The sequence below is a fragment of the Terrapene carolina genome, unplaced genomic scaffold (assembly GCF_002925995.2).
Source record: "Terrapene carolina triunguis isolate 2854851 unplaced genomic scaffold, T_m_triunguis-2.0 Scaffold113, whole genome shotgun sequence".
NCBI lineage: Eukaryota > Metazoa > Chordata > Testudines > Emydidae > Terrapene > Terrapene triunguis.
The window spans coordinates 3,874,990-3,891,163 of record NW_020664464.1 but is presented as its reverse complement, the minus strand read 5'-3'; the positions used below and the strand labels follow the sequence as shown (position 1 = coordinate 3,891,163).

The following is a 16,174-nucleotide window of genomic DNA, read 5'->3' as shown; positions in this document are numbered from 1 at the left end:
AAGGTCTCCTTTTTTAAAAGATTTAAGAAATAAAGCTTGAAGTGAAAGCAAGGCATTTGTTTTAAAGTTTCCAAACAGAGCTTTGCTTATGGTAAGACTGGTTTCTTTCTTTGTTTGCCTTGGTTTTGTTTCATTCTCTCTCCCCCCCTCCCCCCCGCTTCCCTATAAATAAAAGTATCTGCTGTCCCAGCAAAAGTCCTTTCATTCTTCCAGAGTACGTAAGCCCCAAAATCAAACTGATACTAAATTTAGGGGGCCCCTCAGAGCAGCTTAATTGACTTCATGTGGCAGAAAACAGCTTTATTCAGACCTAAGGAGTGGAGAGCAGTTGTGCTGGAATTGCTGCCAGCACAGCGCTGAGGGTCGTTAGAGGAGACAGTTTCAGTTGTCGGGTCTCTCTCTCGCTCTCTCACACACACACTCACACTGTTTCTGCGGAGCTGTGCCTTGGCGTCCTCCCCAGAGTTGCTCCTTCACCGGGGGCCGCGTTTAAGGCAGCTTGGTATGCTGGTTCTGACGGGAAAGCTAAAATGTTACTGCAAGGCCAGTAATAACTGATAATTAATCACAGGAGCCAGCGTTTCTGTACCATGCACTTGGTGATACGCGCCCTGCGTGCTGCAGCTCCTCTTGCACAATTACTTGGCTCTTCTGGGTAAAAAAAGGAAAAAAGAGAAACTTTCATCTTGGACTCTGCTCAAGCAGGGGAGGGAAGTTCAAACTGAAGCTTTTTAACAGGGTGCCTCCCTTTCCAGAGATGATTTGACTTTTTAAAAAGTAGTTTCCAGTTATGGTCCCACACTGAGTAATAGTAACTAAGGTACTTCCTTATCCAAAAGAGGAGTTATTAAATGTGTGCTTTTTAGTTAGACTTTTATAATGTAGGAAATGAGATGAATGAACTCCTATTTACCTAAAAAGCATTGTATTGTACAAAAAGGGAGAAGGTAGTGTCATTAGTTTTTTTTTTTTTGTATAGCTTATAGTAAGAAAATAATCATGAATATCAGTCATAAAAGAACGATTTTGAGAAAAACAAAACCTGACAGTGGAAATAGTAATCTATAGCAGTTGTCTAGGGAAGAGTTTAAGCAACATAGCTTAGGCAGGATGAATGTATTTGAGTAAGGTATATTTTGATATATCCTGTAGAGGGACCCTGATTACTGCTGATACAGTAAGCTGGTATAGAAATGTAATCAACATAAGATGAATAAGCAACTCTTTGTGTCCGATGTCCCATTCTTGAAAGTAAAAAGTTCATCTCCTAGTGGAGATGCACATTTCATATGTACTGTGTGCCACTAAGCATATGACTGCTGCCGCACATGTTATATGGGGTATATGCATATATACTTGATGTATCACACATTAGTTTTTATTGATATTCAGCAATAGAATGTAAAGCAGTTATATAACTTGTGTTGTATTTTTTGTTCAGTAGTGAGGTTAAATGTTTGGGGTTGTAGGCTAGGTTCTTTCCCCTTTAGCTACGAAAGAGTTAACATAACTGGATCCAGATAACGATCAATTGATAAATAGCTATTGAACCACATAGATAGTGTTAGATTGCATGTTTCATATTAGACCTATTCCAAACAGATTTAGATCTACGTAGTCTCAGGAGTGGTAGAAAATATTCAACATGAACAACAGAAGAAAATAAAACTAAATGAAGGACAGTATAGAAGATGCAAAGAATTTGAGACAACTAGTTGATAGGCAAGGCAAAACTGGCACATAAACGAGGCTGTTACATTTTTGATAATGTATTAATTATGCTAATACTTGAGAATGTTAAATGCCTTCTGTGCATTGCTGGACATACGTATGGTCCTGTTTATATTCTTCATGGAGTGGAGGGGGAAGAAATGTAGCGTATGACTAAATGCATGGCAGATGCTGCATCAATGTGAATCCTTCCACTGGAATACACACAGTAGCATTGTAAAGGTGGTAATGTTGAACAGATTTATTTTAAAAAGTCTTTACTTCACTTGTGTGTTCAAGCATTGTATTCATAATTTTGTTATAAGATGTTTTTGTTGTTTATTATCATGAACTAAAACACATTCAGTTCACACACATTTTTCACCAAGCTTTTGGGAAGGGGTGAGTTATTAGTAATGCATTAATTCCCCTCTTTAAGGATAACATTTTATCATCTTTCTGATTCGTTAAAGTTGTTGGATCAGCTTGTGCAGACTGTGAGCACAAACTCTGTCAAGTGCAGCTGCAAATGTGTGTCAGTGTCGATGTTCTTTTCTCTTTTAACACTTAAAATCTTGAGTATTACAGCTATCTGTTTTTCATCCATTATAAAATGACTTAATTTTTAGCATCCATCTTTTGAAAATATAGGTATTTCACCTTTCATGCCTAGGCTTTGAGATAAATTTTTGTTCGCAGTACAAATTATATTTCGTTATGAGATGCACTTCACTCGCAAGAGAAAGTTTACCATAGGTTTGAATGGAATGTTTAGTGAAAGTTTTGCAGATATACATAGTAAAAGTAGAGGTGGTATTATATGTTCTAAATAAAATACTGTGCTTTCTGCACATTTTTTTAACCTCTTCTCTCCCCAGCCCCCCAAACGCCCACCTTTGTAAGTCAGTTCTCTAGCAGGTTCTAGTACAAAAACTAGAGCAGGACAACAAAAGCGATTTTTAAAAACATACATGCATACAAAGCTACATATTTGCATGCTCCAAGAATACAGAACTTTTTCTTAACAGCTACAGCAAAACCTTGTAGTAGGATACTACGAGGAAGTGTATTGTGAAAATGTCCGAGTGTTTAGATTTGATCGTACAGATTTAGGTATCAGTAGGTATAGGAGTCCTTGTGTTTGCATTCCTCCTTTGATGAACGAGTTTGATTCTGTTTATGTGACAATCTGCTCTGGCGCAGGAAAATCAGACATCACATTCCAGAGCAAACTTAGATTTTGTTGGGATGGGCAAGATTGGGAAACACAACTTTTAAATTACCTACTAGAATTTTAAAACATGGCCATTTGACTGACTTGTTCTGCCTATGCATCTTTTTTTCAATATAACAATATGGTTCTCTTAAAAGGATCATTCCGTCCTGTGTACAGAAGAATAGCTGATAACCTCAAAGGGCATAAATCTTAACTTTTAAAAAGTTCTTCTTTGGGTCACTTTGATCAGTGACAGGTCGAGAATGGCCAGAAACCCTTGGTTTCCCTTCCCTGCTCATCTGGTTGAGTCCAGGGCACACACTGCCCATTTTAGTCTGGCAAGAGGTTGTTAACAACAGAAAAGGAGGCCTGGTTTTGATTGATTAAAAAAAGAGCAGGCTTTTCTGATTTTCTGCTTTCATAAATGTTTTGTGCATTTGTCAGAATAAGAAATGTCATTTTTCTTCATCCAGTTACCTTAAGGGCTGTAATGTTCTAAAATACTTTTAAGTCATTTCTGAAATGAGACCATAAGAGAAATGGCTGTAACCCACAGTGACACAAAATGCCAGAGACATTTACCTTTGTATTAAAAAGGAAGAATGTTTAACCTGTTTCATATAAAAGGAAGAAACCTTTTCCTGAAGTTCCCCCCACCCCAAGAGTGAAAAGGAGTATATTATTGTTATAAATGGGTCTGTGCATCGTTATATAGTAATTTAGGATTCATTCAATGATGTAACAAAATTAACAACATAATTTCATTGTGTAACTGTATCTTATTAAGGAGCAACTGTCTGACATTCTCTTACAGTTGCTTTATTTAACTTCATGCAAATATTATTAGTAGTGACATTTTTCTATTGTACATTAGATTCTCTCATTAGCATGATGTGTTAGTTATCACCAGAGAAATCACTTCAGATAGGTGAGGAGCAGACCAAGAAAACTAAACATTAAATCAATGACTTTTATTAATATAGAAGCATCTATTAAACCAAGATATGATAAAGTACATTTTTTTCTTGTATAAAATCTTGCTTTTCCAATGAAAGTGCTAAATAATACTTATTATTGAAATACACATTAATATTATAGTGAAATTGTCTCCAGTATGCAGTGCCTATTGTGAGTTGTACTAGTGCTCTGCAATCTGACAGTTTCTCAAATTAATGTAGACATAGACACACAAACTGTTTTATTGAATTGGTATTTAAAAAGAAAAATGTGCCTATGACTACATATGTATTGAAGGTAATCTGCTATTTGAATACTTCTGATTTGCTGGTTAAAAGGGATGTATGCAATTTTATCACATATATAATGCTTGACTATTTTACTTTAACCCCCAAGGATTTTTTTTTAATCTACGTATATATACAGAGATTATTAACTTGATATGACCACACACTATAAATTGCATACATAGATTTACTATTAACACTTTTTGGGGAGATCAACGCTTGCTAGCACAATTGGCTGTTAACTATACTACGCTGGCTGATAAGTGACAAAAACTATCGCTCACAATAGTTATTTGGTGTATTTTTTTTTAACCATTTTAAAGATCAGTTTACCACAATAGTTTCTTCTGTGTATGAATAAGTATCTCTGTGCTGATATGAATTGCATGTAGTTTTAGTTTGTTGCATTAAAAGATCTCTCAGGTTACATTACCTTTTTCAGATATTTGTTTTAATTTTGTAATTTTTTAACAATAAATTATAGTTCATCATTCTAGCATTTCATATTATATTAACAAATAAATGATGATGATGTCCTCAGGAGTTTTTATATACTCCAGAATAGAAACACTAGAAGATACAGTGCGTGATATAAGCTGAACTTGTGTGTACCATACAGTATCATGTGCATGCATGTAGGTAGGTTAAACAGAAACATGAATGGTACACAGTTTAAAAAAACAACAACAGTGAGCTCTTTCTATTCTTGCTTTCATTATTTGCAGGCTAACTTACCTGTAGTTGAATAACTGTGGTATATTTTTCTAGATATATTTTTTGCAAATGTGTGTGTTTTAAATGTTTTATTTGATTATATTGATTAGCTTGGAATACCATTCATCATATATTTGTTTAACCTTGTAGAATTTTTGTATACACACAACTATACAAAACCGACATAATACATATTTGGAAGCCTATATGCTGTATGTATTGTGCATTACATATTTGTATATAATGTTTTCAAATTTATACTGTGGGTGTATTTTAGCAGTTACTTATTCATGCATAGATTTATGGGGTTTTAATTAATATAGTGACAGGACAGATTTGGGATATTACAGCAGCAGAGTCTCCTACTCCTGTGTCAGGGTTAAGAGCCAAGGCAAATCTTCCCTAACTAATTAGATGCTGACTAAAGCATCTCCAAGAAGTTGGGGCAAAAGTGAATGGGTCACAGCTGAGACAAGATTGCAAGGACTGTAGTGATAGTGAAAGCATTCACGTTTGCCAGGTCATTGTGACACAGTGTGCTGATTGCAAAGGAACACTCTGTACACTGATAGAGAACTGCCGTCATAAACTACAATCAGAAACAAAAGCTTTGGAGTTTTACTCTCTCACTAGAAATACTCAGCATGTATGCTATGTGTCACTTTCTTTTTGCAGTTGTTTTCTCACACAATAGTGTTTGTTGCTTTTGTAGAAGGGTTTTTCTTGTAGTCTAATGGCTCTTAGAAAAAATCCCAAACTTGGGGCTCCAACTATAGCCAAGAGGTGGTAAATCACATGGCCTCAAGAAAAAGAAGGATGAAACAGACAGGTGGAGAGAGGCAGAATTCCATTGTTATTTTCCCTTGATCTTTCTCCTTAGAAAGAGAATCACTATAGCGAAGTTATGCTACAATTCAGAAAGCTGTCATTCCAAAATCCAACATATATGTTGAAAGCTTTTTTTTTTTTTAACCCTAGTACATTAATGGTTGAGCTTTATTAAATAAGGAGCTTTATTCTGTTTTTGTTTACAGTTTTTCTAAGAGGCAGGATGGGATCCTTAGCTGCACAGCATTCTTCCCAAATAACATCCAAGATAATAGTCATGCCCCAGTCTGTGGGCAGGCATCTACTGCATTATTTCTGTTCAATATCAGTTCATATACTGCGCTCACCACCGTGATATCTGATTGCCTCTTTTCCCCTGTTGACATATTTGAAGATTGTTTGTTTTCTATATGATTTCACATTTTTGACAGTAAAGGAAATGGTACAAGTTGTAGTGGATGTCACATAACATTCTGCCACAGAGAGGCAGTCTCCATCAGTGGGTGGGGCACCTAGGAACTGCTTGATTCATGTTGTTGCTTTGTTGCCAGCAACATACTGTTGATGCCATTCTCGTTCTGTTGAAAAGCTGCTGCCTTCCCATCCTCTACCACTGTTGTCTATCCATATGCTTGTGGAAAGAGAGAAAAGGATGTCACCTGTGACTTCTAGGGCACTGGAGTTGTGAAGGGAAAATGATATGATTGTTGACAAGATTCTGTGTTAATAAAAGAATGCAGAGGACAGTAAGGTTTTCTTGTCAAATGAATAATGCTAATTTAGGGAAGGCTAGATGGGAAGTGAGGAAATGCACATAGTGACTGTCATTAAAAGTGAAATTTACCATCATCAACCAAAGGTAAATTTAGTGTGGCATTTGAGGTGTTTCTTATTTAAATATGGTGAATGCCACAAATACCTCAGTAAAGGCAAATGCTGTGATGTGTCTATCTACTCATTTATAATGTGCCCCTTATAGTAGAATTTGAGTGGTGTGGTAAATGTCTCTGGATTTTAATGATGACCACTGTGTCTGATGTTGGGGGGGAAAAAAGCTACGATCCCCCTCCTTCTACCCGCAATAATTTTGACCAGCTCAGTTTAACCTAAGACAATATGCTGAGAAAGTTATTTATTAATTTAAAATTGTTTTAACCACAGACCAACAACTTTCTCTCAAAGTTTCAGAGAACAGAGTGAATTAATTGATTCTGAATATGTGTATTTCCTCTCTTAACTTTCTAGCATATTTCCTAAAGAGCACACCACCTTTGGAATGGAACACTTCTGACTTCATATAATTTAAATGAGAATGACGTATGGGTGATAAATCCAACATCTGAACAGTACTAATAAGAGTAAAACGCTATCTAAAGGGCTATATCCTCACCCTCATTCAAACCTGTACTTACCATTGATGTCAGCGTAAGTCCCCATTATGCATGAAGGGCAGTGTATAGTTTAATAATAGAATCACCAGTGCCAGCAGTTTAGTTTTCTGAGTGGGAGCTGTGACTAGGGGTCCAATCCTGTAAACCTTCTGTGTGTTGAAACTTGCCTGAAGTTAATCTGTGGATGGCTCACAAAGTAGGGCCCTTCTGATGTAGGAAAAGAAAATCATCCCTTTGTTCCTAGCGTTTGTATATTTTAATCTTGTCTTGTGTTCAGATATAGACACCAAACAAACAAAAACCTTAGAAAGGTAGATGTGTAATGCTTTCTGAATGAAATCTGAAACCAGGTGAGTATCTCCTAGCTCTCGTTTTGTTACAATCCTAACCTTCTGCTAGGTTCACTGTTAAAGAACCTAGTCCGGTCTGAGTCTTTGAGGGAACCTGGGCCTATATATGATTTTGTATATAAACCATGGGGAGATCAGTATTACACGATATCTACTAGAAACCAGACAAAACTTGGTTGGGTCCATTCAGTTTCCCTTTGAAGATTTGAATTTGAACCAGAAATCCTCAAAATTAGACTTTGGAATGGGCGATATCATGAAAGGTGATAACGTAAAATTGGAGGAGGAAAGCTAGTAGGAACTCCTGCCGACTGAAATCGCCACTTTTTGCATAGCTCTAATAGTGACCCCCACCCAGAAAGCTGGTATCTCTATTAAGTCTTCCAGATGATATCCAGTTTTGGCTTTTTAAAAAGTTCTGAGTTCTTTGTTGCTTCTGCATTAAAAACTCATAGATATGAACGTCAAATTTTGTACACAAGGATTGATTTCCCTTTAGCATATTCAATACCCTATGCGTACACAGTGTGTAAGGCCTTATGGACTCCGCTGCTGTTTTATTGCTGCTTTCTCAGGGACAGCTTTTGAGATCATGTTGCTTCTGTGTAAGGAAGATGGTAAAATGTCCCTTTATGAGAGATGACTACTTTATTTCTATCTCACCCATCCTTTTCCTCTCTTTCCCTATTTATCTGTTGCTCTCTTACATAAAATTAATACAAATCTGCTGTTTAGAAGTAATAGAAATTATACAGCAACCTTGGTGCTAAATTACTGTGGGGAAAGAGATGAGGGAGGGGAAATGTCATTTCTAGAGGTATTTAGGTGCTGACATGCAGAGAGTCCAGTGTTTTGCCATGTAAGTGTGCCTGTGAGTGAAGGCATGATAAAATGTGTGATCAGATGCCGTGGCTTATCATAGGAGGGTGCTGAAAGGCAGCTCAATTTGATCTCTACTTTGTATAAGGAAGAATCTAGCTTTAGCAAGGTGTTGCTATTATTCCTATTTAAAAAAAAAAACCCAAAAAACCAGCCTATCTTTTTTACAGTTAGACTGTCAAAAACATGAGCGTTCATTTTCATTTGTGAAAACGTTAAAAACAAGGAAGAAGGTAAAATGTAATGAAAGGGTTGATTAAAAAGAGATTTGTTTGCCATAACCTTGTAGGCAGCAAATAACAAACTTGGGCATCAGTGAGTTTGTTCAAAAAAATAATTTAAAATGCAAACCTGACGACGTGTGCAGACTGAATTCTTAATTGATAGTATATGTACTGAATGACAGTTGTTTTGAGTTGTAATAAATCTCTCTAAAAGATCAGTTTATAAGACAGACACCTTTAAAATAGTTGGGAAAGTGGAAGGCATGGGGAAAAGGTATTCTCAGAAATGGTACCTGCTATATTTTGAATAGGAGGTGTGGGTTTTTCAGCATAATTGAGATAGGTTTAAGTGGCTGTTTTTTCTCCAGAGAATTTATTCAAGACATTTGATAAGAACATCTGAACTAGATGTTGGTGTGTGTTGGGGGAGGGGGGAGAGGGGGATCACAAATTAATGAAGACTATACATGGAAAGAAATAATTACTTCCAGCTGGCTTTATATAATAAAACTACTATTAAAATGAGAGGCTCCATTAGCAAGACTTTAATTATATATTTTCTTGGATTTCCAAATAAATATCATAGACTTTTAAAAGCATAATACTTAAAATTAGTCAAAGTGGCTGTTGTTGCCCTAATAAGGCATAAATAAAAAGATGTACCCACCGTTCTACCCTGCTATAAATGCCCTACAGCAGTTGACATTGCTGGAATGCCTCCTGCAGCTGGTGGCATATGACTGTCATTTGCAGGCAGGATATACAGAGAGTTTACACAATGGGGGCATTCATGAAAGTGTTCCTCATCTGGGACTCCTGCAAGCTCTCATTTTATTGACCCTGTCAGAATTTAACTGGGAGGCTGTCAAATTATGTGTTGCTTTATCTAATATTAGTTTTTCTTTTAAATTAGAAATCATGTTGGGAAGGGGGTTGGAGGAATCAGGTAAGGGAAAGAAATAGCTTAACTCTCAGGTTTATTGTTTTATAAACCAAGAAAAGAACACTAGCTGTATGAGAACTTGTTCATTTGTGCTGCTTTAGATTGTGAGGATTCTAATATTCTATTCTTTGTGCTTTATTTAGTTTTCTGTAACACTCCATGTCTTAAAGCCCCTTTGCTTAATCACTATATGTCTTGAACGTAAGGTTAACCTTGGTGCCTAAGCAGATTATAGTTGATTCTAAATATCTGATTTATAAAACACTTTACTCTTTGACTACATGTTTATCAGGGTACAATGTTCTCTAAACAGAACAGAAGAAAAGATAGTTAATCATAGAACTTTGGTGTGCCCTTGTGCAAAACTCCATAAAGAAGTACCTTGACACTTAGGGGCTTTATAATGTGCCACAAATTACACCATAATCTGAGAAGGGTAGATAACTAAAAACATTCTTTATAGCAGATTGGCTGCATTTTGTATTTAGTTGTATTATAGCAAAACCTCCCCCCAAAAAATCAGGCAGTGGAGCATCGACATCCGGGAGAGAGCCAGTTTCAGTAGCAGACTCAGGGTGTCAAAACCCTGGCTTCATGCAGGTAGGCATGCTGCAAGAATAATGATCTCATCATAGTGAGTCGTCGTGTTCTTTTTAATAGACTCCTCCTTGTCCATCAGACCATCAGTTTTAACACTTATGTTCAGTCCAGAAAAAGAGAGACTGAGCAGATTGATGAGATTATCATAATGAAAATAAAGTATTAGTCTGTAGATATTAGGCACTCCATATTACTTCATGCAAAAGCCATAATTTTCATATGATTTCTAGGTTTCTTACTGAAATACAACATGGTATCATCTGTCTGTCTGTTTGCCATAAATGGTGCCCATCACTACAGTATTTGATTTTATTTCATTTATATAATTTTTTAATAAAAAGAAACCCAGAAAATGTATAAATGAAGAGTTTATACACAGCAGCACAATAAATACTGTCTTTGTATTAAGAAATTTCTGTGATTGTATAGTTGACTTTCTGTCTCATGCCATGTGGACATTCCTATTTCAATGATCTCTCTACTCCTCTTCCTTCCCCCCGTCCACCAATGCCCAAGACACATTAAATAATTTTTAACACTCTTCCAGTTAAAAGAATCTATATAGAATAGAACTAACCATTTTGCAGAATTTCACAATGCATCATAGGCTCCTTTGCAAGGTGTCCGTTTTCATCATAGGAGTAAACAGCAAAGTAAAAAGAGACCTGGAAACACTGTTAGATTCATTCTCTTGCAAATAAGCCTTCCCCTTCCTCCCCAATAACACTCTGAAAAGGGTATTTTAAAAAATTCTGTATACCCTTCTTTAGGTTTTTAAAATAAAGTTCAGCAAAAAGAGCTGTGATATAGAAATAGTACTTGGCAGATGTAAGATAAAACAGCAGCGGCTTAGAAATGTTAACAAATGTAAGACCTCTTAGTCAAAGAGTATGAATTTACAGTGCAAGCAAAAAGAAATCCTCCAAACTTTTGTTACAGAGGAATCATGTCATTGTTTTTACAGGAATTTGAGGAATTAAAATTCAAATGAAACTTCTGCTGAAAAACAAAAGTAGCAATGTCTTTCTTTTAAAGGAGCTAGTCCCATTGGTTCCTCCTTAGCTTAATCATCGAAGGAGACAAGTAAAAGGTCAGACTTAAAGTATGGCAAGAGCATTGTAAATAAAGACCACAATAAAAAGTGGTTTGTGAACTTCCTACTACATCAAACTACCTGACAGTCTAGTTAAAGGAATATCTTTTTACTAAACTCTCTCCTCTCTTAGGGGAGAGAATAGTCAAACATTCATTTCACTAGCCATGCTCCCGTTCAAATCAAAGGAAGTACTGCGGGAGGAGAATTGGTCTAAGGGCCCAGTTCTACAGTCCTTATTCAGACACGATGCCTATTGAAGTCATTCTGGCTGCTGGTACCTTATGGCAGATACTCATACCTAGTAAAGGCATAGCAGAAGTATCCAGCAAAAGGAAAAAGAACTATAAAAGTGTCTTTTTTTTCCCCTTTTGCTTTTGAGGTATTTTTGTTTATCTTTGAATAATGGAATATTTGCATAATCATCACCTTTAAAATCTGAGTTTTAAAAAATTTTAGCTATGTGAAAGAGCAAGAGAAACTTGGTATCATAATTTGATTTTGTAATGTTTGCTGGTTTTTTTTTTTTTATTTATCTGACTGATGACCTCTCCCTGAATTTTTTCACTTTGGAAGAAAACTTGATTCATATATAAATACATATATATGTACATTTATATATTAGTCATGTACTTGAGTAATGAAACATATTTTAAAATCCAGTGGAAGTAAATATTTTGTTTAACTGCTAAAATAGATTTGAACAATGAGGCCTGAAAAATAAAAGCTACAGGCTTTATGCATCTTTAATGTGAAACTTCCTTAGACATGAAAAACATACTTTTCCATATCCTCTTTTTGCTTTGTTCCAATGCCTGAAAATACAAAAGTCATATATATAAATGTACCTGCAATTCATTATGGGTGCAATATTGTACCTGCAAATTTAGAAGCCATTAAAAAAATATCTGTATATGGCAATAAACAGTATACTCCTTTGATTGTTATAAGTTTTATTAATGTTCAAAGAAATTTTTAAATTGGACTGTGTGTGTGTGTGTGTGTGTGTGTGTGTGCGCGCGCACGCGTGTGTTTAAATAATTTAAACAAATGAAATGATGGAAATAGTATGGAATTGCAAAATTAGGATCTGTTCCTAATTGTTCTCCTCTACTGCCCCCTACCTCTTCCAAAGTTCAGGTGTGTTCAGATGTGGCGTTTTGATTCTATGCAATCTCTAACATATGCATTTTTCTACATCCACCAACTGTGAAAAGAAAACCGAGTAAATGTTACGTTAGGGAAGTAGGAGAGAGAGAGGTGGGTGCAGCTAGCAGCTGGAGCCTGATATGTGTTTTCTCTTCTGTGGCACCATTTTGTTGTTGATGTGGGAATGTAGCGAAACAGTGGCTGCAGCTGCTTCGCTAAATAAGGATCCACAAAACTTCCAGCTGTGCACGTATGATTCATCCTTCCCTGCACAAAAAATATATTTCCTTATATCCCATTATGTCCCATATTTGATTTTTATCACACAACTGTTACCTGACTAAATCTCACCCACATGCTCTTTATCCATCCTGTAAACCATTTTTTCTCCTTTCAATTAGGCTCACAATACTCCCGCATCCTCTATGCAGAAATTCCACATTAAAATAATACTGCATCCTCATAAATAATTTTTTAATGAATCAAGTACATGAATAATGTATCTTTTTAACCAGCCTAACGTAGATTCTGTACAAATCTACAGAAAATCCAACTAGTCCATTCAGGAACTTCAATTGAATCGTGTAATCTCCAAACTGGTATTTCTTTCATTCAGAGTGATCTGAAATTTTGGATATTTACATCATAAAAATGAGTAAATAAAATAAAATTAACCGTTATACATTTTCTTTGGTATTCATAATAGTAATCATTACAAATATCTATTGGAAAGAATTTCTCCCCATCATAGTTTGACATACTTTTTTTTTAAAAAAAGGTTTAAGAATTCAAGACATTCATATAATAAATGATACTCTTTACAAAAAGGGGATTCTGCAGGTTTCACTGAAATTGGTTGCAAAACTCACTGATTTATTTCAGAGGGCCCCAAATAAATGGATGATTATTAAAGAAAGAAAAAGTTCTTTTATCCCTTTCCTGTTTAGACCTAAATTAAGGGTGTTTCTCTTAAGGGTTCCTGTTTAGACCCGAATTAAGGGTGCCACCATTGATGATATCACTAACATCTGCATCAGTGTAAGTAGTTCAGGGAATGTATTTAAGACCCTGTTCACACAATGGTAGCTACAACCATGTTTAATACTGACTTTTTTTGTAGAGCTTTAACCCTTGTGGCTGAATTGTGCTATACACACCTTCTTTAGTTAGGTGGCTCTAATACAGCTCTCAGAAACATGATCCCTGCCCGTCTTAGTTGGGTAAGTGTGGCTGCTGGTTAGCTCCATTCTATTCACAGTATTCTTAAAGCTTTAGATGTTAGGGATGTTTTTGAGTGTTTGAACAAAACACAGAAACCCAAACGTGAGACAGTCACTGGCTTGCTGGATGGCCATACACAAGTCATTTCATCTCATTGCCTCCATTTTTTCACATGATAATTAATTTGGCTATTAAAGTGCTAAGTTTTCTTATTATTGGCTTTTGCAGGTTAATGCTTTTAATTCCAATGCAGAATTAAAATGTCATGTTTGAAACTGAAAAGTTAACTTTTAGATGATTAAGTTGCTGTATATATAGTGTGGGAATGCCATTATTTCCATAACAATTGTGATGTCACAGTTGTCCATGTAGAGGATTGTGGTTTCATTGAATGAAGAAGAGATGTGCCATGTGAGAGAGAGGTTTCCAATAGTAAGTTGCAGAGCAGATATTTATATTTCTTTATTTAAAAAAACAACAACACCATTTAGGTTGTGCAGAATTAGGTTTCTGATATTGTCTATTGTGTTAAAGGGGGCGTGTAAAGAACTAGTCTGCTCATAATTGAAATTCTCCAGGTAAATCAGATATCAACATTTTTCAACAGAACAGGTAATTAATTACTTTGTATTTTAAATTGAAGGTCATTGTGTTATTGATTTCTGTGGGAACAAAAGGAAAAAAATCTTGTTAAAATGATGGGTAAACTGGGGCCTAGGTGCTCTTAGGTGATATCTGGGGTATCATTGAGTTGAACCCCTGGTTAGTGTCAAATTCCAATCAGAATGCAGATATCTGTAGTATAAACATAACAAGGTGTTGGTTTATTTCCAAAACTATAAAGAAGAGTTTAACTGCAGAAAAGACCAGTGATTAACAGTTTGTTTTACAGTTAACTCAGGTATTTTCAAATCAAGTGACTGGTGCTGCTTGTAACGAAGCATCTGTAAAGTGTGTCAGTATGACGTTGGTATGCCATGTACAAGAAGTTCAATGTCAACACAGCTGTGACTTACCACTTTTAGAAACCTCTCAACTAGGAATTAGATAAAATATCTTTAATTTGGGCAAGGGGTTGGAGGAGAGAGCTGGGAGGGGAATACCATTTTAGATGCTATTAATTTTCACAAAATAACATTTGTGTGCTTTGCCTCGCCAGATAGTCTACAGTGCTTTTTCCTTATTTCACATGCCAAGCTGTTTTTACATTATCATTTCCTTCTCGGCTATGTTTATCTTTTCTGAAAATGGTGAAATGTAAGCTATTCCAGACTGGGTGGGTGGCACACATTTGCACAGTACCTTTTAAAACACAGAGCGAGCATTTTATTTGGGTTCTGCAAACCACTGAGAGAACTCAATGCAGCTGCTCTCATTGCATCAAAGTGATGCATGTAAAAATCTCACTTTCTATTCTAAATAAACCTGTTGAGTCAGATATTTCCGGGCTGACATTTTTTGCAAAGGAGGGACAGTGGCACTGGGCATATACATTAATCCTTAGTGTTCCACCAAACCACTTCACTTTTTTTATGAGCTTGTAAGAGTGCCCATCCTTAGCAAAATATCAAGTTAAAACATGTCATTTTCAAATTACTTACTTGTCTTTAATCCAAAGGCAACTCTTAATGGGCTGTTTTACTGTAGGCAGTTGGTAAAGCAGCAGTTTAGCAGTGAGTAGTTCTTCTGACCCATTATTGCTGTCACCTCTACTTCTCATTCCCAGTTAGATCCAGTAGTGGAACAAGGGTTGTGTGTTTAAAATCTGAAGTTGTTGATTCAGTGGTCAGGCAGATGCTGCATGCATTAACCCTACACCGGCCAGAACTAATCTGGAAAAAGTTGAGATTTCCTTTTAAGTGTGTGTAAAGTGCAACTCGTTAACAATCCTGTATTTTCCCTTATTTTTACCCTGTTGATGGCCTCCATAATAAACAGCAAAGGTGGGCAGGTAAGGGTAAAGAGGACACATGACATGATACCCATTTATTTTGTGTAATGAAAATATTAAACCAAGAAATGTGATATTGTTGTGTGGGTTGCATTTGACACGATCCTAGGGCCTTATCCTGCAAGGCACAGAGTGCCCTCCGCCGATAGCACTTAGCACTTCACAGGACCGTGCCTCTCAAGTTTAGTGAATTAAAACCATGCTGTGTTTGAGGATCAGGTGACCCTTCAGTTTCCAGGCCCTATGACAGTTAATAACCCTTCCCTTAACTATGCAGTGAATATCACAGATGGAGCTTGACAGACCAGTCAGCATCTCAAAGGTCACCACAAAGCTATTAGTTAGATCACAATGCCCTTTGTTTCCCAGTGATGATTCTGCTACTGTAGCTAGGGTGACCAGATGTCCTGATTTTATAGGGACAGTCCCGATTTTTGGGTCTTTTTCTTATATAGGCTCCTATTACCCCCGACCCCTGTCCCGATTTTTCACATTTGCTGTCTGGCCACCCTAACTGTAGCTGTTAACTGGATAAATTTAAAATAAGTTACTTTCTGAGTATGTAAAGATTAAAAACAAAACAAAACAAACAAACAAAAAAACCCCACCTAAAAACAGTGTTTCCAAACAAGCGCTGCTAATTCTGGGTCTTTTTAAGTAT

General features: G+C 36.2%; 1 protein-coding gene across 1 annotated transcript in view; it reads left to right on the top strand.

The window, feature by feature from the left end:
- The window catches only part of BNC2 (basonuclin 2), a 391,886-nt gene that overhangs the window by 106,820 nt on the left and 268,892 nt on the right, over positions 1-16,174 (top strand). The gene's annotated exons all lie outside the window — the stretch shown is intronic.